This window comes from Orcinus orca, chromosome 10, assembly GCF_937001465.1.
Source record: "Orcinus orca chromosome 10, mOrcOrc1.1, whole genome shotgun sequence".
NCBI lineage: Eukaryota > Metazoa > Chordata > Mammalia > Artiodactyla > Delphinidae > Orcinus > Orcinus orca.
The window spans coordinates 14131472-14157209 of record NC_064568.1 but is presented as its reverse complement, the minus strand read 5'-3'; the positions used below and the strand labels follow the sequence as shown (position 1 = coordinate 14157209).

The 25738-nt window shown below is 36.0% G+C and overlaps 1 long non-coding RNA gene and 1 pseudogene across 1 annotated transcript in view; both read left to right on the top strand.

Annotated features, from left to right (window-relative positions):
- Window positions 1-25738, top strand: part of LOC125965539 (uncharacterized) — a 267253-nt gene that overhangs the window by 82391 nt on the left and 159124 nt on the right. The window lies entirely within an intron of this gene.
- LOC101277519 (40S ribosomal protein SA-like) lies at window positions 5887-6793 on the top strand (annotated as a pseudogene).

Here is a 25738-nt window from a genome sequence, read left to right as displayed (position 1 = left end):
TCATTTTTCACCCAGTGAATAGGTACACATTTAAAAGCTTGATAATACCTGTGTCTATGGGAGTTTGAGGATATAGATACTCTCTTCCACTGCTAATGAAAATGTCACTTAATATAGGGAAATTTAGTAATATCTATTAAAATGCAAACAAGCAGGTCCTGTGACCCAACATTGCCACTCACTGCTCATCTATCCTAGAATAACAAATAATTACAATGCTTAGTGATATACATTACAAAACTGTTTATGAAAACAAACATTTTGAAACAACCTAAATGTTCATGAATAAGGTAATGACTAAATAAATAATGATATATCTGTACTAAAGGATAAGATATATTTCAAAAGCGATAAAGACCTATACACACTCACATGGGAAAGTATTGGAGTGAATAAAGCAAAGTGAAGGACAAAATATATAATTGGATACCATTTATATTTTTAAACACATCAAAAATACTATATTTCTTAACAGATATACATAGAAAATTGCATAGAGAATAAGGTCTGGAATGCTACACCTCAAACTGAGATGGTTGGCAATTTTAAAGATGGGAAAAAGAACCAAAATTCAGGATGGTAGCCAATGAAAGATTTTTGCCTTATCTGTAATATTTTATTTATTCAAGGAGAAAGTATTAATGTATAACAAACATTTTAAAAATGTGTTCAAACACAACACAAATAGTTTTTAAATGTGTTCAGACACCATAAAGGCTTTAAAAACTACAGATTATTATTAAGGTCTAAAATATGTGCTTTGAATATTTTAAAATCTCTTTCTTTGTTTTCAGTACACAAATGTCTTGACAGCAGACTGCCAGGAGGCTGCAAGCAGGAACTAGGTCATTTTCAGGAAGGCCATGCCATGCCTGTAGGGTTTTCTAGGACACAATTTATAAGGCCAACTCAGAAAAGTAGTTATCAGTGAACTGTAAGTCTTTGCATGAAGAATCTGTTTGGAAGAAGATAAGACAGAAAATAGGGCATTGAGCCAAAGGTCAAAAGAGCAGATTAAATGAAACTTAAGAATGAGTGAAAGTGACAGGTTGCCAGAGAGATGGAACCGTATCTTGTACAGAGAAACTGAGGCAGAGATGCATACAAGAGCCCTTCAAGGGTGACTTACAAATATACCATCATGGATAGCAAATGATGTGGCAGCCTCCCAGCAAACAAATTATATAAATTAATTGTGGTCACTAGTCCTGGCTTTTACAATTTTCTCTGGAAACTATTAGGATTTTTATTCCAATCTTAATGTTCTGAAATTTCAGATATATATTGGAACCAATTGACTTGGAGGTTTTTTGTTTTTTTGTTCTTTTTTTACTTTGTTTTGTTTTCTGTTTGATTTGCTTTGCTTTGTTTTTGTAAATCCTGCCCAACACTGAGTGTGCCCTTTTTTATCTCATATTTTCTTTACTTAGAATAGAATTTCCTTTTTTTATCTCTTTAATTATTGCCTACTCTGTAGTAGATATTATTCTTTTGAAGCTCCATTTAGATGTTTGTTTTTAATCACCTGAACCTATTTTCTAAGTCTCTTAACTTTTTCATGATTTATCTCCCCCTTTATTTTCCAGCTTTCTCAGTCATTCTACAGCCATGCCCATTTTGCACATTAGCTTATCTATCTCTACAATTTTATTTTTTTTATTTTGATGACTCTAGTTAGTTCTTTGTTATATCCACCTAGTCTTACAATTGAATAAAATATAGTATCACTCTTAAAACATTATATTTAATTTTTCAAAATCTTGTTATCTTGCTTTTGTTTCCATATGTGTAAGTTTATGCCAGTGTTGTTTGCTCTTCCACTTCAGTGGTGTAAGCTTTCTGCAAGTGTTGAGAAGGAATTGTGTATTCATCTTAGTAGTTGAGAATTCCTATTAGGCTATCTCTTTTATTCTTTGTACAACTAACCAGCTCCAGCCATGGCCTTAACTTCTGCCATTTATTAGTGATAATGGGTATGGCATAGAACTAGACCCTGACCGAACAGCTGGTTATCTGTAATGCTCCTCATTCCTCTCAGTCATTTATTGCCAGATAACCAGGTACTGCCCTGAATCTCTGATGTAAACTCACTTATTCACTGCTCTTTCCTGGAAACAAATACATAGGTCTTAGCTGCCTATTCCAAGAGGCATTTAACAGAGGTTGAACTATCAGATTGTTTCAGTGAGCCAGGAAATTTCTTCTGGAACTTCTTCTACTTTTCTATACAGTAGCAGTATCCCTTCTAAATAAGTGATACCTCTTGATCTTTGGAGCTACAATTTCCCTTTTCAATTTCTATCTGCCAATGATTGCTCACAGCTTCTATCTACCAATGATTGCTCAAAATTCCCTTGTTTCAGCTATCTTTTTTAGGGGAGTGACTTTTAGGAATGGGGTGCTGTGAACTTGCCACATATTCGTATTTTGCCACCTTGAAATTAAAATCTACCATCTAATCTTTATTGATGTCTACAGATCAAAAGCTAGGGCATCAGGGATCTTAGCTTCTAACAGCGAAGGCCTTTATAGGGGCTTTGTTAAAAGAACTTAAAATGATGCATTTGTATGTATTAAAATTTCAAATAAACATAACCTTTGACTCAGTAATTTAAATTCTAAGTATTTGACCAGTATTGCTAATGATACCATTAAGTCAAGATGCTTAGTTAAGGACATTTACTGCAGAATTTTTTGAAATTACGAAACACTGAAAGCCATCTGGATGTCCTTCAAAACAGCTGACTACATTTTTGTCTACTTATACTGTGGTATATTATGCAGCTATTATGAAGAATGAAAAAACATGCATGCACTGATTCCAGGTCTGGCAGTGATTTGCCTTTAAATGAAAATATCAAGTTACTGAGAAGTCCAGGAGAGACTGAATAAGGAAACAGACAATGGCCAGACCAGATAGATAGATAGATGGGTAGATAGATACATAGATAGATAGGTAGATAGATAGATGTCTGATCCACAACAAATAATCCAGGAAATCAACTCATTATCTAGCTACATATAGCCAACCTATTTATAATCAGACTTATAGGTAGTCAGACTGATATCTCTAGTTACCAGTTCAGGAAGCCAAACAATAACCTTTGTAACAGTTGGCCCCACATGGCCAGGATTTGATTAATAACTGACAGCTTCCCTAATTTTTGTCCCACTTCCAACTTAGGACAAACCAGAGAACCCCAAATATGCACCCCTAACCAATCACATAGGATGTCCCAATATTAATTAGCTTGCCTACCTACAGCTTCCCCATGCCAACAATCTCCAATCAGGGCATACCTGAAGCCTTCCATTTTCTCCATTAGAAAGCTCTCCCATTCCCCTGCCTGCCTTTGAGTGCCCAAAGAAATGATGGTGGCTGACTCCCCCGCTGTAGCAAATTCTGTATAAATATTCCCTGTTCATTCTCATTTGATTGGTCTTCATTTATTCCTACATACATAAAGTACAATGTTATTTGTAAACATAAAGTATATGGTACATAAACAAGTGTACATGTTTAAATCAACAACAAAAAAGGATACATGTGATTTTGTTAAGGACAGTGGATAGCACGTGTTAGTTTTGTAATTCAAACTACTACAATAGATAACATTCATTAACCCACTCATTTATGCCCATAACTTATTTCATACAACAAATTATTCTAATAGTCATATTTAATATGATTTTAAACTATCTTTATAAATATATTTATTTTACTGAGTACTCCTTGTGGCTATTTTAGGAGACACCTGACAGTCGCTCTTCTTTGTGAATGAGAGTTCAAAACTAGAGAGTCCTTAAAATGACTTGAAAATAATTTATGTTTGAACCACAAATATTTAGCTTAGTGTGAATTTTTTTTAATGCTTTCCTTCTGTTCTTTTCAATATTCACCCCATGTTTTATTCTCAAGTTAGACTCAGGCACTCTAAAATGTACTCGAGTTTTATCTTAAGTATTACTATATCCAAAGGAACAAAGAATATTCTTTATCAGTCCCTTCCTGCTGGACTTCCTAATGCATTTGATTCCCAACTATTAACCCAGGAGACCTATTTTCACAATCACTTTGTGCTTCTTAAGACCCTACAGGTTTACTAGTGTATAGACATTCTTATAAAGATTATTACTTTTTTTTGGTACCGAACAGTGTTTTCCAGTATACTCTTGGCTTGTGGCTAAAAGATGAATAGAAGTTCAACCAGTCAAACCACTGGGGATCTCAACTGTTCTCTGGAAACACTATTTGCCTGGGGGAGAACCACCCTGGGAAAGTGAACTTCTAACAGTATCTTGTAGCCTTTTGTTAGGAAAGTAGAAAAAGACCCATCATTTAGTCAACCATCAAGACTTAAACTGCCTCAAAATATTTTTCAACAGCTCTTGACAAATGAAAATGTGTAATTATAACAAAATAACTGCCATCAATTAAGGTAGATTTCGGTTCTTGGTGAAATGTTTAAGGAAACTCATAAATTAATCTACTTTCCCAAACCTTTCACTGTCTACATGGGTAATAGAACCCATGTGTTGATAGAATTAAAAAGAGGAAATTGTTTTGTTTTAACTTTTCTTTCCTCTTAAGGGCCTTCTAAATTGTAAATTGCAAGTTTTATAAGTGAAAGAAAGCCAGTTTATAGGTTTTGTCAAACTATCTTATTTCAATGGTTTTACTTAAGTTTTTACAATCATTTTACGTAGAAAAATCATCAATTCATAAATAACTTTTTGTGTGTACTCAACATTCTACTTGTCTCTATAGAATTTTTTTTAAAATACAAGGTTCCATCTCCTACAAGAACTTGGGGAACTCACTTGTAAATGATGTATTTTAATCTTACTCAGGTCACTTACATCAATTATATTAGTAACTATGAACAAAAGTTACAAAATGGCTAATCAAACAGCAAAGGCCAAATGGACAAGAAAATATACCAGGGCTTTGAATTATATATCAAATAGTTTTTCATAATAAACAAACATATAGTTATTCTTTAAAATTTTGTATTGCCTATTACAAAGTATACTGGGTAAAATTGTGAGTGAAGGCAAAAGCAGTGACTACATGCCAAGTGAAGTATATATAGAAAGATACAGATATAGATATTTAGATATAAATATATCCCATTATTGAGAAAATATGATTCCTAATCGTATTAATTATTTATCCCTTTCAATTTTATTCAGTATACCATTACTCAAAATTTCACTTGTTTTTGCCAGAAAAGACAAAGGATTAGTTGTGTGTGACCGTGGAATTCTGATAGCCATTTATCCATTTGTCAAAAAATCCATGATTAAAAGAAATACATAAAATGTCACCATAACTTTTTGCAGTGAATCTGTTGGATTCAAATAACTAGAAATGCATATTTTAGGAGCATAACTTTTTTAGGGCAGATTGTTTGGATTGACTACCATTTATGAAGGTGGTGGGGAGAGAAAAAGTACTTGTTTGAAATGAAAGTGTTGCATGGATTCTGAGTTTATCTGGTGTTGATTCCATTCCAACTTAATCTACACATTCCTATGTCATTTATTGCCATGGTAACTGGATACTCATTTTAAAAATCACATCAAAATGTGAGTGGGAAAAGATTCGATATTTAAGTGGATATAAACTCTTAACATGATGTGAAACATTTTAATGATAAATGAATATTTAAGCAAAACCATATCTGATATAAAACTAATAGGTTTAAATTAGTGATTGCTAGTTTGTCCCCATATTCATGGAATATAAACATTACTGTAGCTTTCTTCATATAACATTAATTATTTTGTGCTGATTTTTTAAAGTAATATATGCCATTGATAGAAACAGCTTGGAACCTTACCCAGAGAAATGTCCATAAGGTATTGTTCTGGGTTTCTGTCATGCCTTATAGGGAGACGTTCACAATGTCTAGAGCCCCTGATGTCCTGAAAATTAAGGAGGAGTATGTCCTCAAATTCCTTGCAGCAGGAACCCACTTAGGTGGCACCAACCTTGACTTCCAAATGGAACAGTACATCTATAGAAAGTTAAGTAATGTCATCTACATCATAAATGTAAAGAAAACCTGGAGCAGTTTCTGCTAACAGCTTTCACCCTTATTGCCATTGAAAACCTGACTGATGTCAGTGTCATGTGGTCTAGGAATTATCCCAGTAAACTGTGCTGAAGTTTGCTGATGGCCCTGGAGCCACTGCTGTTGCTAGCCACTTCACTCTGGGAAACTTCACTAATTAGATCCAGGCAGTCTCTGGGAGCTGTAACTGCCAGGGATGACCACCACCCTCTCACAGAGGTGTCTTGGTTAGCCTACTACTATCACTGTGTGAAACAGTTTCTTGTCTGTGCCATGTGGACATTGTCATCCAGTACAACAACAAGGGAGCTCACTCAGCAGGTCTGATGTGGTGGATGCTGGCCCCAAAGTTCTGCACATGCGTAACACTAATTCCTTGTGAACACCCATGGGAGGTCATGCCCAATCTCTGTTTCTATAGAAATTCTGATGAGATTGAAAAGGAAGAGCAGGTTCCTGCTGAAAATGTCACTACCAAGGAGGAATTTCAGGGGGAATGGACTGCTTCAGCTCCTGAGATTACTGCTACTCAACCCAGAGGTGCAGACTGGTCTGAAAGTGTGCAGGTTCCCCAGTGCCAATCCAGCAGTTCACTACTGAAGACTAAGAGTGCTTAGCTTGCTGCTGAAGACTGGTCTGCAGCTCCCACTGCTCAAGCCACTGAGTGTCTTAAGCTGTACTTCCACAGACGCCTAAACAGAAAATGGAAATAAGGTCTGTGGAAAATAATATTTCTTTAAAAAAAAAAACAAAAAACAAACTTGGAACATACAGAATACATAAGGAAAAAAAGTACCCATATTTCCCATATGCAAGGATAACATTTGCCATTATTTTGAGGTGTTTAATTTTAGCTTTAATAAGTAGACTAAGGTATTCATTTGTATTTACTTATTATATGTGAAGAACCTTCTGAAGGAATGACAAAGAAGTGTGATGAAAGCATGGATGAGTAAAAAGAATAAAATAAAAGAAGATCTGTATTTATTTCTTTGGAGAAAGACTCTAGCAGGGTTTATCAGAAGAACCATTGACTGCAGCTAACATATACCTAACTAATAGTGCTTTTTATATTACAAATTAATTTTTTCCATATCAAGGATACTCTGGAGTTAGTATAAGTATTCATTCAACTACTCAATGATATTATTATCAAGGACATTAGTATACTACCACTCCAATATCCTTAGTGTGCTTACTTCTCACCTCATGCTGCCAAGGTGGCAGCTGAAGCCCCTCACTGCTTGTCTAATTCAAGGACAGATAAAAATAGAAAGGACTCTGCCCACCAGAGCAACACCCAGCTCTACCTACCACCAGTCCCTCCAATCAGGAAACTTGCACAAGCCACTTAGATAGCCTCATCCATGAAGGTGGAGACAGCAGAAGCAAGAACTACAGTCCTGTAGCCTGTGGAACAAAAACCACATTCACAGAAAGATAAACAAGACAAAAAGGCAGAGAGCTATATACCAGATGAAGGAACAAGATAAAACCCCAGAAAAACAACTAATTGAAGTGGACATAGGCAACCTTCCAGAAAAAGAATTCAGAATAATGATAGTGAAGATGATCCAGGACCTCGGAAAAAGAATGGAGGCAAAGATCGAGAAGATGCATGAAATGCTTAACAAAGACCTAGAAGAATTAAAGAACAAACACCTAGAAGAATTAAAGAACAAACAGAGATGAACAATACATAACTGAAATGAAAACTACACTAGAAGGAATCAATAGCAGAATAACTGAGACAGAAGAACAGATAAGTGACTTGGAAGACAGAATGGGGGAATTCACTGCTGTGGAACAGAATAAAGAAAAAAGAATGAAAAAGAAATGAAGACAGCCTAAGAGACCTCTGGGACAACATTAAATGCAACAACATGCTCATCATAGGGGTCCCAGAAAGAGGAGAGAGAGAGAGAAAGGACTCAAGAAAATATTTGAACAGATTATAGTTGAAAACTTCCCTAACAGGGGAAAGGAAATAGCCACCCAAGTCCAGGAAGTGCAGAGAGCCCCAGGCAGGATAAACCCAAGGAGAAACATGCCAAAACACATAGTAATCAAACTGACAAAAAATAAAGACAAAGAAAAATTGTTGAAAGTCACAAGGGAAAAATGAAAAATAACATACAAGGAACTCCCATAAGGTTAACAGCTGATTTCTCAGCAGAAACTCTACAAGCCAGAAGGGAGTGGCATGGTATACTTAAAGTGATGAAAGGGAAGAACGTACAACCAAGATTACTATACCCGGCAAGGATCTCATTCAGATTCGATGGAGAAACCAAAAGCTTTACTGACAAGCAAAAGCTAAGAGAATTCAGCACCACCAAACCAGCTCTACAACAAATGCTAAAGGAACTTTTCTAAGTGGGAAACACAAGAGAAGAAAAGGACCTACAAAAACAAACCCATAATAATTGAGAAAATGGTCATAGGAACATACATATCGATAATTACCTTAGACGTGAATGGATTCAATGCTCCAACCAAAAGACACAGGCTTGCTGAATGGATTCAAAAACAAGACCCATATATATGCTGTCTACAAGAGACCCACTGCAGACCTAGGGACACATAAAGACTGAAAGTGAGGGGATGGAAAAAGATATTCCATGCAAATGGAAATCAAAAGAAAGCTGGAGTAGCAATACTCATATCAGAAAAAATAGACTTTAAAGAATGTTACAAGAGACAAGAAAGGACACTACCTAATGATCAAGGGATCAATCCAAGAAGAAGATGTAACAATTATAAATATATATGCACCCAACATAACAGCACCTCAATACATAAGGCAATGGCTAACAGCTATAAAAGAGGAAATCAATAGTAACACAGTAATAGTGGGGGACTTTAACACCTCACTTACACCAATGGACAGATCATCCAAACAGAAAATTAATAAGGAAACACAAGCTTTAAATGACACAATAGACCAGGTAGATTTAATTGGTATTTATAGGACATTCCATCCAAAAACAGCAATTACACTTCCTTCTCAAGTGCACATGGAACATTCTCTAGGATAGATCACATCTTGGGTCACAAATCAAGCCTCAGTAAATTGAAGAAAATTGAAATCATATCAAGCATCTTTTCTGACCACAATGCTATGAGATTAGAAATGAATTACAGAGAAAAATACCTAAAAAACACAGACACATGGAGGCTAAACAATATGTTACTAAATAACCAAGAGATCACTGAAGAAATCAAAGAGGAAATAAAAAAAAAAACCTAGAGACAAATGACAATGAACACACGATGATCCAAAACCTATGGGATGCAGCAAAAGCAGTTCAAAGAGGGAAGTTTATAGCAATACAAACCTGCCTCAAGAAACAAGAAAAATCTCAAATAAACAATCTAACCTTACACCTAAAGGAACTAGAGAAAGAAGAGCAAACAGAACCCAAAGTTAGTAAGGGAAAGAAATCATAAAGATCAGAGCAGAAATAAATGAAATAGAAACAAAGAAAACAATAGCAAATATCAATAAAACTAAAAGATGGTTCCTTGAGAAGATAAACAAATTTGATAAAACATTAGCCAGACTCATCAAGAAAAAGAGGGACAGGACTCAAATCAACAAAATTAGAAATGAAAAATGAGAAGTTACAACAGACAACGCAGAAACACAAAGCATCCTAAAAGACTACTACAAGCAACTCTATGCCAATAAAATGCACAACTTGGAATAAGTGGAAAAATTCTTAGAAAGGTATAGTCTTCCAAGACTGAAACAGGAAGAAATAGAAAATATGAACAGACCAATCACAAGTAATGAAATTGAAACTGTGATTAAAAATCTTCCAACAAACAAAAGTCCAGGACCAGAAGGCTTCACAGGTGAATTCTATCAAACGTTACGAGAAGAGCTCACACCCATCCTCAGACTCTTACAAAAAATTGCAGAGGAAGGAACACTCCCAAACTGATTCTATGAGGCCACCATCACCCTGACACCAAAACCAGGCAAATACACTACAAAAAAAAGAAAATTACAGACCAATATCACTGAGAATATAGATGCAAGAAAACTCAACAAAATACTAGCAGTCAGAATCCAACAATACACTAAAAGGATCATACACCATGATCAAGTGAAATTTATCCCAGAGATTCAAGGATCTTCAGTATACACAAAACAATCAATGTGATACACCATATTAACAAATTGAAGAAGAAAAGCCATATGCTATCTCAATAGATGCAGAAAAAGCTTTTGACAAAATTCAACACCCATTTATGATAAAAACTCTCCAGAAAGTGTGCATAGAGGGAAACTACCTCAACATAATAAAGGCCATATATGACAGACCCACAGCAAACATCATTCTCAATGGTGAAAAACTGAAAGCATTTCCTCTAAGATCAGGAAAAAGGCAAGGATGTCCACTCCTGCCACTGTTATTCAACATAGTTTTGGAAGTCCTAGCCATGGCAATCAGAGAAGAAAAGAAAATAAAAGGAATTCAATAGGAAAAGGAGAAGTCAAAGTGTCACTGTTTGCAGATGACATGATACTATACATAAAGAATGCTAAAGATGCCACCAGAAAACTACTAGAGCTAATCAATGTATTTGGTAAAGTTGCAGGATACAATATTAATGCACAGAAATCTCTTGCATTCCTAAACACTAATGATGAAAAATCTGAAAGAGAAATTAAGGAAACATTCCCATTTACCATTGCAACAAAAAGAATAAAATATCTAATAATAAACCTACCTAGGGAGACAAAAGAGCTGTATGCAGAAAACTATAAAACACTGTTGAAAGAAATAAAAGATGATACAAACAGATGGAGAGATATACCATGTTCTTGGATTGGAAGAATCAATATTGTGAAAATGACTATACTACCCAAAGCAATCTACAGATTCAATGCAATCCCTATCAAATTATGAATGGCATTTATAACGGAACTAGAACAAAAAAATCTTAAAATTTGTATAGAGATACAAAAGACCCCGAATAGCCAAAGCAGTCTTGAGGGAAAAAAAACAAATTGGAGGTATCAGGCTTCCTGACTTCAGACTATACTACAAAGCTACAGTAATCAAGATAGTATTGTACTGGCACAGAAACAGAGACATAGATCGATGGAACAGGATAGAAAGCCCAGAGATTAACCCACACACCTATGGTCAACTAATCTATGGCAGAGGAGGCAAGGGTATACAGTGGAGAAAAGAGTGTCTCTTCAATAAGTGGTGCTGGGCAAACTGGACAGCTACATGTAAAAGAATGAAATTAGAACACTCCCTAACACCATACACAAAAATAAAGTCAAAATGGATTAGAGACCTAAGTGTAAGACTGGACACTATCAAACTCTTAGAGGAAAACATAGGAAGAACTCTCTGACATTAATCACAGCAAGATCTTTTTGATCCACCTCCTAGAGAAATGGAAATAAAAACAAAAATAAGAAAATGGGACCTAATGAAACTTAAAATATTTTGCACAGCAAAGGAAACAGTAAACAAGATGAAAAGGCAACCCTCAGAATGGGAGAAAATATTTGCAAACTAATCAACGGACAAAGGATTAATCTCCAAAATATATAAACAGCTCATGCAGCTCAATATTAAAAAAACAGATAACCCCATCAAAAAATGGGCAGAAGACATAAATAGACATTTCTCCAAAGAAAACATGCAGATGGCCAAGAAGCACATGAAAATCTGCTCAACCACACTAATTATTAGAGAAATGCAAGTCAAAACTACAATGAGGTATCACCTCACACCAGTTAGAATGGGCATCATCAGAAAATCTACGAACAGCAAATGCTGGAGAGGGTGTGGAAAAAAGGGAAGCCTCTTGCACTGTTGGTGGGAATGTAAATTGATACAGCCACTATGTAGAACAGTATGTAGGTTCCTTAAAAAACTAAAAATAGGTTTACCATATGACCCAGCAATCCCACCACTGGGCATATACCCAGAGAAAACCATAATTCAAAAAGACACTTGCACCCCAGTGTTCATTGCAGCACTATTTACAATAGCCAGGTCATGGAAGCAACCTAAATGCCCATCAACAGAGGAATGGATAAAGAAGATGTGGTACATATATACAATGGAATATTATGCGGCCCTAAAATGGAACGAAATTGGGTCATTTGTAGGTACGTTGATGCATCTGGAGAATGTCCTACCGAGTGAAGTAAGTCAGAAAGAGAAAAAAAATATCGTATATTAACGCATATATGTGGAACCTAGAAAAATGGTACAGATGAACTGGTTTGAAGGGCAGAAATAGAGACACAGATGTAGAGAACAAATACATGGACACCAAGGAGGGGAAAGTGGCAGGGGGAGGGGTGGTGGTGTGATGAATTGGGAGTTTGGGATTGACATATATACAATAAAATGTATAAAATGTATAAAATGGATAACTAATAACCTGCTGTATAAATAAAAATTCAAAAAAAATACAAAGGACAGAGGCTAGTCACATGTGTTCTTTTTGTTAGGAAAGCTAAAGTTTTCCATAAAGCTTTCCCTAAAGGCTTTCCATTTAATTTTGCTGAACAAGTTAAATTTATATTTGTATCTTTTCAGTAGAAATTAATCATTATTGACCAATGCTGTCTCCTCTACCATAATGAGGACTAAGAAAATGAATATTTAAGTTTAGGGGTTTCTTCCCCTACTCTATCTGGGGAAAACGGACAAAGGAGACAAGGGTTTGGAATTGTATTAGTTTGCTAGGGCTGCCATATCAAAATACCACAAACTGGGTGGCTTAAACAACAGAGATTTATCTTCTCACAATTTTGGAGACTAGCAGTAAAGATCGATGTGTCCACAAGGTTGGTTCCTTCTGAGGGTTGTGAGCGAAGGAAGGATCTGTTCTAGGCCTCTTTCATTGACTTGTGTATGGCCATCTTTAATCCATGTCTTTTCACATTATCTTCCCTCTGTGCTTATCTGTGTATCCAGTTTTCCCCTTTTTACAAGGACGTGAGTTACACTGGGTTAGGGCTCACTCTAATGAACTCACTTTAACTTGACTACCTCTGCAAAGAAACTATCGCCAAACAAGGTCACATTATGAGAAACTAGGGGTTAGGACTTCAACATATAAATCTTGAGGGGACATAATTCAACCGTTTAACCACTAAAGAAATGAAATATGTGAGGTTCACTATAGATGTCTCCTTATGGAGACCACAGGCCCAGAAATGACTGAGCTGTCTATCCTCTTCACCTATTCTCAGAGCATATGTGATGAGGGCAGTTCAGGACAATAGGCTGAGGTGGCCATAGCCCAGAATTCAAAGCTGAATCTGCCCTCCAGGTGTCTCCCTCAGAATGACTTCCAGTCTCACTATGTACTAGTTCCTATGAGTCTCCATGGGATACCTTGGTACAGCTCATAGGATCGCTTCTTTAATGATCCAAAGAATACCTAGTTAGAAGAATTCAATAATTAATTGTAAATGCCTCATTTGAATACTTACTGATCAAGAAAATCATGTTGAATATCCTAATGTACCTATTATGAATTTTGAATATTGTCCAACAGGGAATGCTGTGGTTACTGAAGGTTGAGATAAGAAATTAAATTGGCAAATCTCTATGTAGTACAGTAAATCTTCTCTCAGCCTAAAAAAGAAAGAACATTCTCACTCTCTAAAGACAAGCAGACAGCTGGCACTGAGTGGTGGTGTACTGTTTAAGCAATATATATTTTTACATAATCAGTATATACAATAAATTTCTTATCCTACATTTTATTTATTTTTAAGAGACTTATTCAATGTCTTCATCAATCAAATTAAATATTGCTGTCCAGAGGAATAAGAACCATAAGTTTTGACAATAATTTATTGAGGTGAATTTCACATAACCTAAAATTAACTATTTTAAAGTCAACAATTCAGTGGCATTTAGTATATTCACAATGTTGTGCAACTGCCACCTTAACTAATTCCAAAACAGTCATTGCTCCAAAGTAAAATCTTTTATACATTAAGAAGTTTTTCCCAACCTCTTCTTCCTCTAGCCCCTGGCAACCTCCAATATGTATTCTCTCTAGATTTATATATTCTGAATATTTCATACAAATGGAATCATATTACATGTGACCTTTGGTGTCTGGTTTCTTTCACTTAGAATAATGTTTTTGAAGTTCATTCATTAAAGGCATTTGGGCTGTTTCCGCCTTATAATAATTGTAAAAGTTGCTGTTAAAAATGTACATGTACTTGTTTGAGTACCTTTTTTCAGCTTTTTTGGGTATATACCTAAGAATAGAATCATGAGGTCATATGATAATTCTATGTGTAACTTTTTGAAGAATCTGCCAAACTGTTTTCTACAGTGGCTGAACCATTCTACAGTCGCACCAGCAATGTATGAGGCTTCCAATTTGTTGACTTCCTTGCCAACACTTATTATTCATTTTTAAAATTATTATTATTATTTCCATACTAGTGGTTATGGAGTGGTACATCATTGTCGTTTTGATTGGATTTCCGTGAGGATCAATAATGTTAAGAATCTTTTCATGTTCTTGTTAGCCATTTTCATATCCTCTTCGAGAAATGTCTAATTAAACTACTTTGCCCATTTTTTTAATTGGGTTGTCTTTTTACTGATGAGTTTTAAGCGTCCTTTATATTTATGAGAGACTAGACCTGTAGTCAAATATATAATTTGCAAATATGTACTCCCATTCTACAAGCTCTATTTTCACTTTTTAAATAATGTCCTTTGATGCACAAAAGTTTAAATTTGTATGAAGTCCAATGTATCTATTTTTTGTTGTTGTTGCTTGTGCTTTTGGTGCATAAGTATTTTTCAATGAAACACATACACACGGGCAGACACACACACACAAATAGTAAGCAGGCAATTATTTCATATCCATGAGGGTAATTCAGAGTATTAAGATGCATGTTCATGAAAGTATTATCAATTTTTTATCTTGCTTGCATGGACATAATCTTCATTAATTAAATAAAATATATACCATTGTTACTTTGACAACACGTTTTTCATCAAAATGAAATAAAAATAGAAGGATATATATCTTCTTTACTGAGGTGCACAATAGCATGAAATATAAGCTTCTTTGATTCATTCACTCATCAAACATTTTTTGAGTTCCTATAATATACTGTTTTAGACAGTGGAGATAAACTAATAAAAAGATAGTTTCCTGCCCTCTTGGAGCTTGCATTCTAGTATATAAATGTAAATAAATAAATAAATTCAAGTAGTAATAAATACTCTAAAATAATAAATCAGACTGATGAGTTAACAGAAAAACAATTTTAACTAAGGGGATTAGGAACAGACTAATGAAGATATAACAATTGAACTGAGACCTGGATTAAAATTAGGGTGAAATGCTAGGAGGAATGCATTCCAGGCTGAGGAAATCACAAATGCAAGGCCTTGAAGTGTAAATGAATTTTGAGTTTTCCAGGGATTGAAAAAAGGCCACCATGGGTCATGGAGAACATGATGTTTACCTTGCAGTGAGGCAATGCTAGATTTAATATGTAGAAAGCAAATGCCTGTTTTTGGTCTCTTTATTCAGTAACCATACATTGGGCCTGAGGCTGAACATTGAAAACTATGATACTGGGCTTCCCTGGTGGCGCAGCGGTTGACAGCCCGCATGCCGATGCTGGGGACACGGGTTCGTGCCCCGGTCCGGGAGGATCCCACGTGCCGCGGAGCGGCTGGGCTCGTGGGCCATGGCCGCTGAGCCTGCGCGTCCGGAGCCTGTGCTCCGTGGCGAGAGAGGCTGCAATAGTGAGAGGCCCACATACGGCAAAAACAAACAAACAAACAAACAAACAAAAAAAAAAAACTATGATACTTATCCAGGGTTAAGGAGAAAAATTGGGAAAGGGGGATGGATCAGAGAGTGGCAATGTAAAAGTAAAAAAAGATACAACCTTTATCTCCATGAAATTATAGTCTAGTAAGGATATTATAAAAACACAGCTAACCATAATACAAGGCAGAAGAAAGGTCAACTAATTACAGAGGGTTGAGTCAAGGAAGCTTCTTAATTTTGAATTTGAATCATATGTGATATTTCTATAGGTGTGGAAAAACTTTTAAGTCAAGGGGGAAAAAGAGATATGAATGAGTAAAGCATGTTTGGGAAATGGAGTAGTATACTATAGATTAGAAAGTATGCTAAGAAATATGTAGGATACAAAGATAATGGCATTAAAGCTGAAACCTATATGCATCTGGCCCTTCTACACTAGGACCAAGTATTTAAAGAATGATGGAGCAAATTTCACCACCCCTCTAATTTTATTCAGAACCTTAGCAGAAACTTTATGTGCTCTGTAAAAATAATGAGGAAAGTGATGCAAATAACTTCGTTATGACCCTTCATTTGAAATTTGATATAAAATATTCTCAAGCAACAGTAAGAAAATAAATACATTTGCTAGGTATTATGGGCTGAATTGATTTCTCTCCCAAATTCCTAGGTTAAAACCCTAACCCTCAGTACCTCAGAATATGACTGTATTTGAAGATAAGGTATTTAAAGAGGTAATTAAGGTACAGTGAGGTTATACAGGTGGGCCCTAACCCATCTGAATGGTGTCTGTAAAAGAAGAGATTATAGACGTGCACAGAGGAAAGAACATGTGAAGGCACAGGGAGAAGACAGCCATCTATCTACATGCTAAGGCGAGAGGCCCTCGGAAGACACTAGTCCTTCCAAACCCTGATGTCAGACTTCTAGCCTCCAGAACTGTGAGAAAATCAACTTCTGTCATTTAATCCACCCAGTCTGTGGAAGTTTGTAATGGCAGTTCTAGAAAACCAATACACTGAGAACAAATTTTAAATGACAGTTATTCTCTGTACCATCCATACTAGATGTGAGGAGTTTGAAGTCTTCAAAAAGTGAAGTAACTTGGTCACATATACCTTGCCATAAAATAGAAAACACTTAATTTTTAACTAGAGTAAGCATGTAATCTGTTATCCTAACTGGGACATTTTCAAGAGTGTATTTGGTATTATGAATAATTACGTTGAGACAATAGGTGTAAAACAGGTCATACATCTGAAAAATAGTATCTTAAGCTCCCTGAAAAAGCAAACAATTCTCTCTTTAGTGGATTTTCTTGATATATTCTAGCTGAAATTGAAGATGTTTGATAAATTCTTAACAGAATGTTGCCAAGTCATACATTGTCTCTTTTATGAGTATCCACAGAAGAAATTTCTAATTTTAGTACAGAGAATAATTGTGCTTCTTCTAAGCTTAATTGGCTTGGTTTATCTTTTGGAGACTATGAACTATATGACTGACTGTGTCTCCCTCTTCCAGTTAGGCTGCTGGAAAGCTTAGCTCAAATTTACATGCTGATGCAAGTGTAAAGATGAGTATAACATGCCATTTTATTAGTCTCATTTCATTTTTCTCTATTCATCTGTGTTTTCTTATTTCCCTTCCACCTTTGCCTTTTAAAATATCTTGTTATACTTTACGTATCCTTGTAAGCTACCTTAAATCTTCTTCTGGAATATGGTTATGTAAATCAGTCTGTCATTCAAAAGATGACCTGGTTCTTTGTCACTGTTCAAGACTTTCTTTTGCTATTCAGTGCCAGTTACAAAATCTGCATCCTGATTCACTCTTATTAGATCATCTTGTTCATGCCCTAGATGTTTATAACTTGTGGGATTCCAAGCCAGTGTGCAGTCATGTGGAGATTCCAAGGCTGGATAAAAATGTGAAAACATAGGGACCATCTGGAAGAAACCCACATTAGGTGTGATACCGCACATGTTGTTTAGTTGAAGTAGAGGAAAAGTATGAATAATTTTCCTTCTCCAACATAAAAACTGTACAATTATATGATTTTAAAAAAGAACATTTTCTAAACTGTAGCAACACTGTAGGTTGTCTATAATTATAATGTGCCACTTTACTGAAACTACCCTAGAACAAAAGAATAATTCTAAGTTTATTACATTGTACTCTGTGTACCATTAATAAATATAGAATTTCATATGGTCTACTCCAAATATACAATCATTGAAACATGGGAAAAAGAAGAGCAGTTCAGTGGCATGGATTCAGCAGAGTTCTTGCTGTGTTATTCTTTCTGGGTACATTTTTTCCCAGACATTTAATTGTAACATACCTGCCTTATTTCTCAAAGATACATTGAAATAGTGTGTCCTCGTGCGTTTGGCTCTGTATAAAACTAAATGAGCAGCTGTATCTTCATTGCAAGTCTCCCTTAGATAGTTCCCCCTACTTCTTTAGAAAGACAAAGAGAAATAAACCTTAGTATACACTTGCCTTCATTCAGCAATACATAAGTTTTAAGACTTTCTTATAATCAGTGCACGGGCGAAATATGTGATGCTTATATGCTTGAATGTAGAGTACACACTGAACAATATGAATATCAAAGAGGGTGTTTATGTACTAAATTTTGCCCCTTCCAGACCCCCAATCCATATGTTGAATCCTTAACCCCCAATGTGTCTGCTTTGGAAATGGGCCTTTAAAGAGGCAGTTAAGGTTAGAAGAGATCATAAGGGTGAGGCCCTAACCCAATACCACTGGTGTCTTTGTAAGAGTCACCAGGGAGGCAACACAGAGGAAAGGTCATGTGAGGACGCAGCGAGAAATCCAGCATCTGCAAGCCAAAGAGAGAGGCCTCAGGAGGAGCCAACCTTGCTGACATTTCGATCTTGGCCCTCCAGCCCCCACAACTGAGAAATAAATTCCTCTTGTTTAAGATACCCACTGTGTGGTATTTTGTTATGGCAGCCCAACAGAGGGGAATGAGGACTGATGAAATATATATATGTATATTATGTTTTTGTCCAATCCTATGCAAGTTATATTATATTTGAACTGTACTACAGACCAAAGAGTAGTCAGGCTTCATGTTCTTGTATCCATTCTGTAGATAAGAACATAGAAGAGGGTTTAACCTCATACAAGTTAGTTATTGACTGGGAGCTATAAATATAAGAGAAAAAAATTGAAATCATTTTCATGTATATTTCTCATCTTCTAACATTTTTTCTTCTACTCATTTTGAACATACCTTTAGCAAATATATATGCTTTATATACATAGAACATGATAGTTTTTACTGGGCCCTTTGTAGTTTTCCAGGTCACTTTTCTACCCAGATGTAACATAGAAGAATTGGCACTGGAAAAATATATTAGCTCCTGTGCTACTCCGATAAAGTAGGCTTAAAATAATGCCAACTACCTACAGTATCCCAAAGGTATAGCAGAGCCTCACTTGAAGGACTTCAGAGTATTCCAAGAATTATACAGTGATTTTTTTTTTAATTCCCACAAGATAGAGTATAAGTAAAAGATAAATTTTCATGGTGGTATCAAGACAGGAAAGTAAAAAAATTGAAAACAATCAGTGCGACAGAGTAAAACAAAATGCTGTAAGATGTATACCAACATACTATATAAATGATTGCTAATTTACTTCCAGCATTCTAGACATGTTGGTATTAATTTATTCAAAGCCGTGTATTAAAATTTTTGCAGTTTAAATGCTGTTTCGGATGACCAGCCACTTGCCGAGGATTCAGTAAGTTTTAACAATTTTCATTTTTTAAAAGATGCTTGTGGAACAATTTTTAATTGTATTGTAAAAAGATATATTTTGGCCCAGACAGCAATAGAAATACCACTTCCGAAAGATGTTAAAAGTAGATTAACCTTGAAACTAGATTTTTATCCTCTTTGACACCAGGCATTTTTAGAATCAAGTGAGAAGAAGCCTGGGTTACCTAAGGCATAGTACGTCTATACTATGTGCTTCCTAGAAAGGCAGATTAAAAAACTAGAAAATAGGAAGCTGCTTGTGACACCTCCTGACGCCCCAACCCACATCTAATCCATCAACAAATCTGGCTGGTTTGCATTTTCTTTGCTGAGACAACATTATTTTTTACCTAGACTACTACAGTAGACACAATGATCCCCCTATTTCTTCTGTTGTTTTTACCTTGACCTATTACTGGACTGAATCCAGATTAAAATGCAAATCTGTTCACCCGCTACTAAAATCTTTCCAGGGATTCCCAATGTCTTAGGACAAACACTAAAATCGTTAACATAACCACCGGGACCTTGTACAGCCTTCTCCCCATCTCCCTCTTGCCTTCCTTCATAAAACACTCCTTCCCTCTCTCTGTGATACAAGCACATGCAACTTTTTCAGTTCTTCTAATTAACCTTGCTTCCTTCTGCTGTTGAACTTATCAGTTCAGTTCCTGCTCTTAAAATACCATTCACCAGCCCCCTTCCCCTAATTCACTTGAACTCTTCATGTCTCCATTCAATTATCATTTCCTCAGGGAAACCTTCTATAATCTAACTAGGTCAATTTCTTCGTGCCATGTGCTCTCAAAGAACCTTGCCCTTCATTGTCATACCGCTTTTCCCAGCTGTAGTTTTACTTTTATATGAATGACTGTCATGCCTCTTCATCTACCCTACTATAAATTCCACCGTGGCCTGGACAGTGTCTGTGTTTGCACACTGTCCTATATCAGGACTTAACACAGTAAATATAACATAGTTGCTTCTTGGTCATTTCATTAAAAGCTAATAAATTTTATCTTTGTACACCGAATGATTCATTAAAATTTTAAAACCTTTACCTTTGTTCCCTCTCATTGTCACACAGTTTGTAGGTACCCACTGTTTCTTTAATTTTGATGTACCCACTGTTTCTTTAATTTTGATGTACTGAAGAAACATGGTAAGATTTTAATTTATGTCTGGAAAGCACCAGTGGTATGATGTACTGTGGTACTTAGAAATATCTTATGGTATTTATATATATATTTTTATATATATATATATATATATGTATATTTCTTTTAAGTATTATTTTATTTGTCTTTCTTATTGATTCCCCAAATCTTTACAGTTTAAATATTCATTAAAATATTAATTAAATATTAATTAAAATATTATTTTGTCAGAAAAAGATCAAAGCTTAAATTTTATCAGTAATGTATTATGTCTTAATTACACATGAAGCTCCAAGAAACATAACCATGCTTTCAAAAATATGCCTGACCAATTCGGCTTCATTTTAATGTTAGTAAATGTTATATATAGATTTTTTTTAAAAAAATAATGGCCTTATACATCTGGAAATATATACTCTCATAGAAGATGAAAAGGCAAAAAGTATCCTTAATAATATAGAGAATATTAAAAAATAGATGAGTATGAGTTTGCAGTGCTCCCAGTTAATGTATATTCTACATTATATGTAGAATATACTCAAGTATATACTTGAGTTACGTTTATTTGAGCATGATTAATCCACCTAGAGTAGAATACAGTATAATTACTTAGATTGGTTAAAAATAAACAGCACAAAGGTGTTGAACAGATTTAGGTTTGCAGAAAGTAAATCAAATGGACCAATTCTCTGGGATCCAAATTAATTTTGTATAAGCCAGGTTGACTCGTGTGGTTGTTTGGTTTGTTTTGTTATTGTACACACCTTATACCTTCCTCTTATTATGCCTTAAGCCTTACTTCCTCCTCAGCTGTTATTTCTATAGTCCATTCATCATAATAATTTCTAAATCAAGTCATATATTATGTACTCATTTTGATTATTTGACATTTGGGACTTTGTATTTTTATCCCTACTTACAGTGTTCATAAAATAGTGTTTTATTCATACATTGTGGCAAATAGAATAAATTATAGTAGTCCACCTAACTAGAATTTCACAAGGTAGTTAAAACTTACATACAAAACTCACAATAACCAAACATTCTGATTTGTGTTTGAAATCAGGGCCAGAATTCCCCTAGTTTTCATTAGTGAAATATTCATGTCTCCATATCTAGGGGAAAACTACATTTTCTCTTCAATGAAGAGCTCATGCTACTGAATTTAGTAATTTCAGATAATTCAGAGAGTTCATTATAGCAGGCCCACCTTGGCCTGAGTTGGGTTAACTTAATTGTGGCTAACTTTCCCCATGTTAACAGCAACACTGAAAATAATTTAATACAGTCTGGGGCACTTTACCCATTCAATGAACTCCAGATAAGTCCCAGTTGAGCTACAGAAAGGAAGCAATACAGGATCAGGCAGGAGGTCTACACTTATTAGCAGCAAGTGCTAGGCTGCCACTGGGTAGCAGAACCCAGGCTGCATAAGCAATTCCTCCTCTCACTCACTTCCAGGCTGTCTAAATGTGCCTGTAGCTCCAGTGCATCTGTAATAGCCACTTGCATGACCAAAAAGTCCATTATTATTAATTCCTAAAAAGTTAACAGTGTTTGATGTCTTTCCCTTTATAAGCATTTGTCTGCCCAAGAGGCTGGCATTATTATTATCATTTTATAAATAACCAAAATGGGTTCATTTTGACACTTGGTAGATGTTAGTTGTAGGAGTCTTAACCTTGGAACCATTAACATCTAAGTGTGAAGAGACCATCAACCTAAGCATCCAGAGACTTGAGTTCTTCCTGCTTGGTTACTGTGAGGGAGAGCAGATCTGAGACAGGCTGGGACCTGGGACCTTTTGCTGGAGTGTTGCAATGCTTGCACCTGGACAAACCTGTCCTCCAGCAACAAAATACAAAGAAACTATATGGCACTAAAAATAACTGTGTGCATGCACAGTTGGGGCAAATTCTGCACAAAAAGATACAAAAAGACTCAAAATTGGAACTGCCACCTTTGAAGAGCTGGGAGCAAAAACAGGGTATCAGCAGTGAAAGCAGAGTACTGTGCATGCCCGCTGCTTGCACACCACTTGAGGGGTGGGCAAAACACCTAAGCCACCCCTCCAGCCCAACCCCTGAATACACCCCCACCCTCACCCCATATAAGGAACCAGCTCGCCCCGCCTTGGGGAGCGAGCAAGGGAACCTGCTACTTGTTTTCACTCCCTCCTGCAACTGTAGGGGCCCCAATGAAGCCTTGCCTGAATTTCTTGTCTGGCCTCTAGTCAATTTCTATTGATTGGGGAAGGCCAAGAACCCTGGTCAGTATCAGATCCTTCAACTCTCATGATTCATTCCCTCTTCTAAGATTGTTCTCAATGGTCCCGAAGACCCCTCCACTTCTAACCATCCCTATCCCTATAAGGCAGGTTGGCATTTTTTAAAATAACATAGGTGTTGTGTAATATTTTTCAAAGTCTGTAGGCTATTTCTGTTCCATCTAAGCCTTTGTTTAGATGTTTCTCCTTTAATTCGACCTCCTCTCAGAAAATAATAGGTGTCGTATATGTCTTCTAATTGCTCCATCTGCTTTATTAATGTTACTGTTGCTCCTAAACCAACAGTAAAGTAATGGTAGCTTTTTCCTCTTTTATCCTCCCATCACTATTGGCGACAGTTGTCTCAAAAGTCAAGTTAACTACTAAATTAGTGTGGCAAACGTTGTATCTATCGGTCATTTAAAAGAAGCCCCAGTATCTCTACCTGAAGAGCAGAACTGGGTCACCAGGTATATTAGTGCATCACAGGCAATTTGTCTTTCACAAGCTGGAAAAGCAGAAGGGAGCAAGAGGCAATAGAAATGCAAAATCTTCCATGATTAGTTTGTGTTCAGAAAAGGAAAATGTGCACCTCTGAAGTGATTAGTTTGTGAAACATTCGCTTTTAAAGCTCTGTAAATCGTGGCAAATTTTGCAGATGCTCCTTAGTTCTACTACCTCAAAATAGTCATAGAAGTTATGGATTTTATAATGCCTGAGCATTCGAGTGGAAACAATTCTCCAAGTTCACAGCTGAGCGTCTCCCATGCAGGCACATGCTTTGTCAGGGCGCTGAGTATCCTCCCCACTCATGAAATAAGAGCAAGGAATTCCTAAATCCCATCCTTGATTCACTGCTGATTTCAAACTGCTCAACATTTCAGTGCTCAAAATTTCAATGCTAATGAGTTTAATAAAACAAACAAATGAAAAATCTTATACCCTTAATAGGGCAGGTTAAGGTAGAGTCCAGTTTTTGGAGTTGCACAGTATTTTCAGGCATTTGCTTTCTTTTTTGCCTAATAAATTTTACGGGTTTATTGTTTATTATCAACGAGCAGCGTTAGCCTCCTGGAGAAAGTACCATCCTTTTATTTATTTATTTTTTTTTTTGCGGTACGCGGGCCTCTCACTGTTGTGGCCTCTCCTGCTGCGGAGCACAGGCTCCGGACACGCAGGCTCAGCGGCCATGGCTCATGGGCCCAGCTGCTCCGCGGCATGTGGGATCTTCCCGGACCGGGGCACGAACACGTGTCCCCTGCATCGGCAGGCGGACTCTCAACCACTGCGCCACCAGGGAAGCCGTACCATCCTTTTTTTTTTTTGTACTCAGAGTGGAGAGGATGACTAGGTTAAAAACCTACTGGAATTTAATCTATTAAAATGACAAAAAATTGAGTGAGACAAAGAAAGAACAGTTTAAGAACAGCTGAAACTTAGGAAGGAAATACCTAAATTTCTCCCCCCAAAATGAAAAAGAATCCACAGGTACGCCCAACTTAATGGAAAATATGGCTAGAAAATGTAAAAGGAATTATATATATAATATGTATACTATATATAATATGTAACATTATATATGATATAATTTTAATGTAATATATGATAAATTGCTAGTCACCAAATAATAATGGCACTTAAACAAAGTAGTAAATAGGAAAAGAGAAGCAAAACTAATAATTTTGAAATAAGGACCAAGATAAGATTTTGAAGGAAAAGATTCATTTATTTTAATATTCCTATTGACTAGTTTAGTGCATAGCAACATAGTATGGTCTCAGTTAACACAGGAATTAATGAATGATTGAATAAATGAATGAATGTTTGTGACCTAAGCTAAAGATATACTTTATTTAAAATATTAGGCAATTCTATGCCTTAAGACCAAAAAATAAACACCTGCCTATATATTTTTAGAAAATGCATACTGTTGTTCCTAAAGTTCTCCACAATGCACAAACCAAGGATTGTTGATATTTGTAGCAGAAAATCTGTATTTTATTTGTTAACTAAGAAGAAGAGGAAGAAAGTGAGGTAGAAAGTAGTAAAGATCACAGTGAGATCATGAAGGTAGATGCTAGGAAACTACCACTTTGACATTCAGCTCCTTCAGTTCAGTGGTTGTCAGGTGTTAGGCAAGGCTTCTGCTGCTTATTTCTTCCTGGAATGTGCTACGGTTTCCCTTCATAAGACCCATGTCAATTGGTGATCAGAGTTAGTCAAATCAAAGTAAGATCAAACCAAAACAAGTAAACAACTCAGCTTGTTATGGCAAGAATATTCTATTCTATGAAAATCTGACTACACACTCTAGCCCTTGGTCTTGTAAGACACAAAACATCTCACAAAACTGAGTTTCTCAAAGAAGTTCCTTTCCACCGTTGAGAAAATCTCTATTGCCGGTTGAATCATCCTCGCACACAGATGAGGTGAGATGGTGGCTGGTTGGAAGTATTGACTCTAAAACCAGATTGCCTGCAGTCAAGTTCCTTTGAGGATTAAATGAGTGAACAGCTGGAGGCATGTAGAGTACTGCACAGCACAGAGAAAGAATGCTATAAATATTAGAACTTATCATGGTTGTACTAACTCAGTCTTCATGCACAATATGTGCTGATTAGGTATATA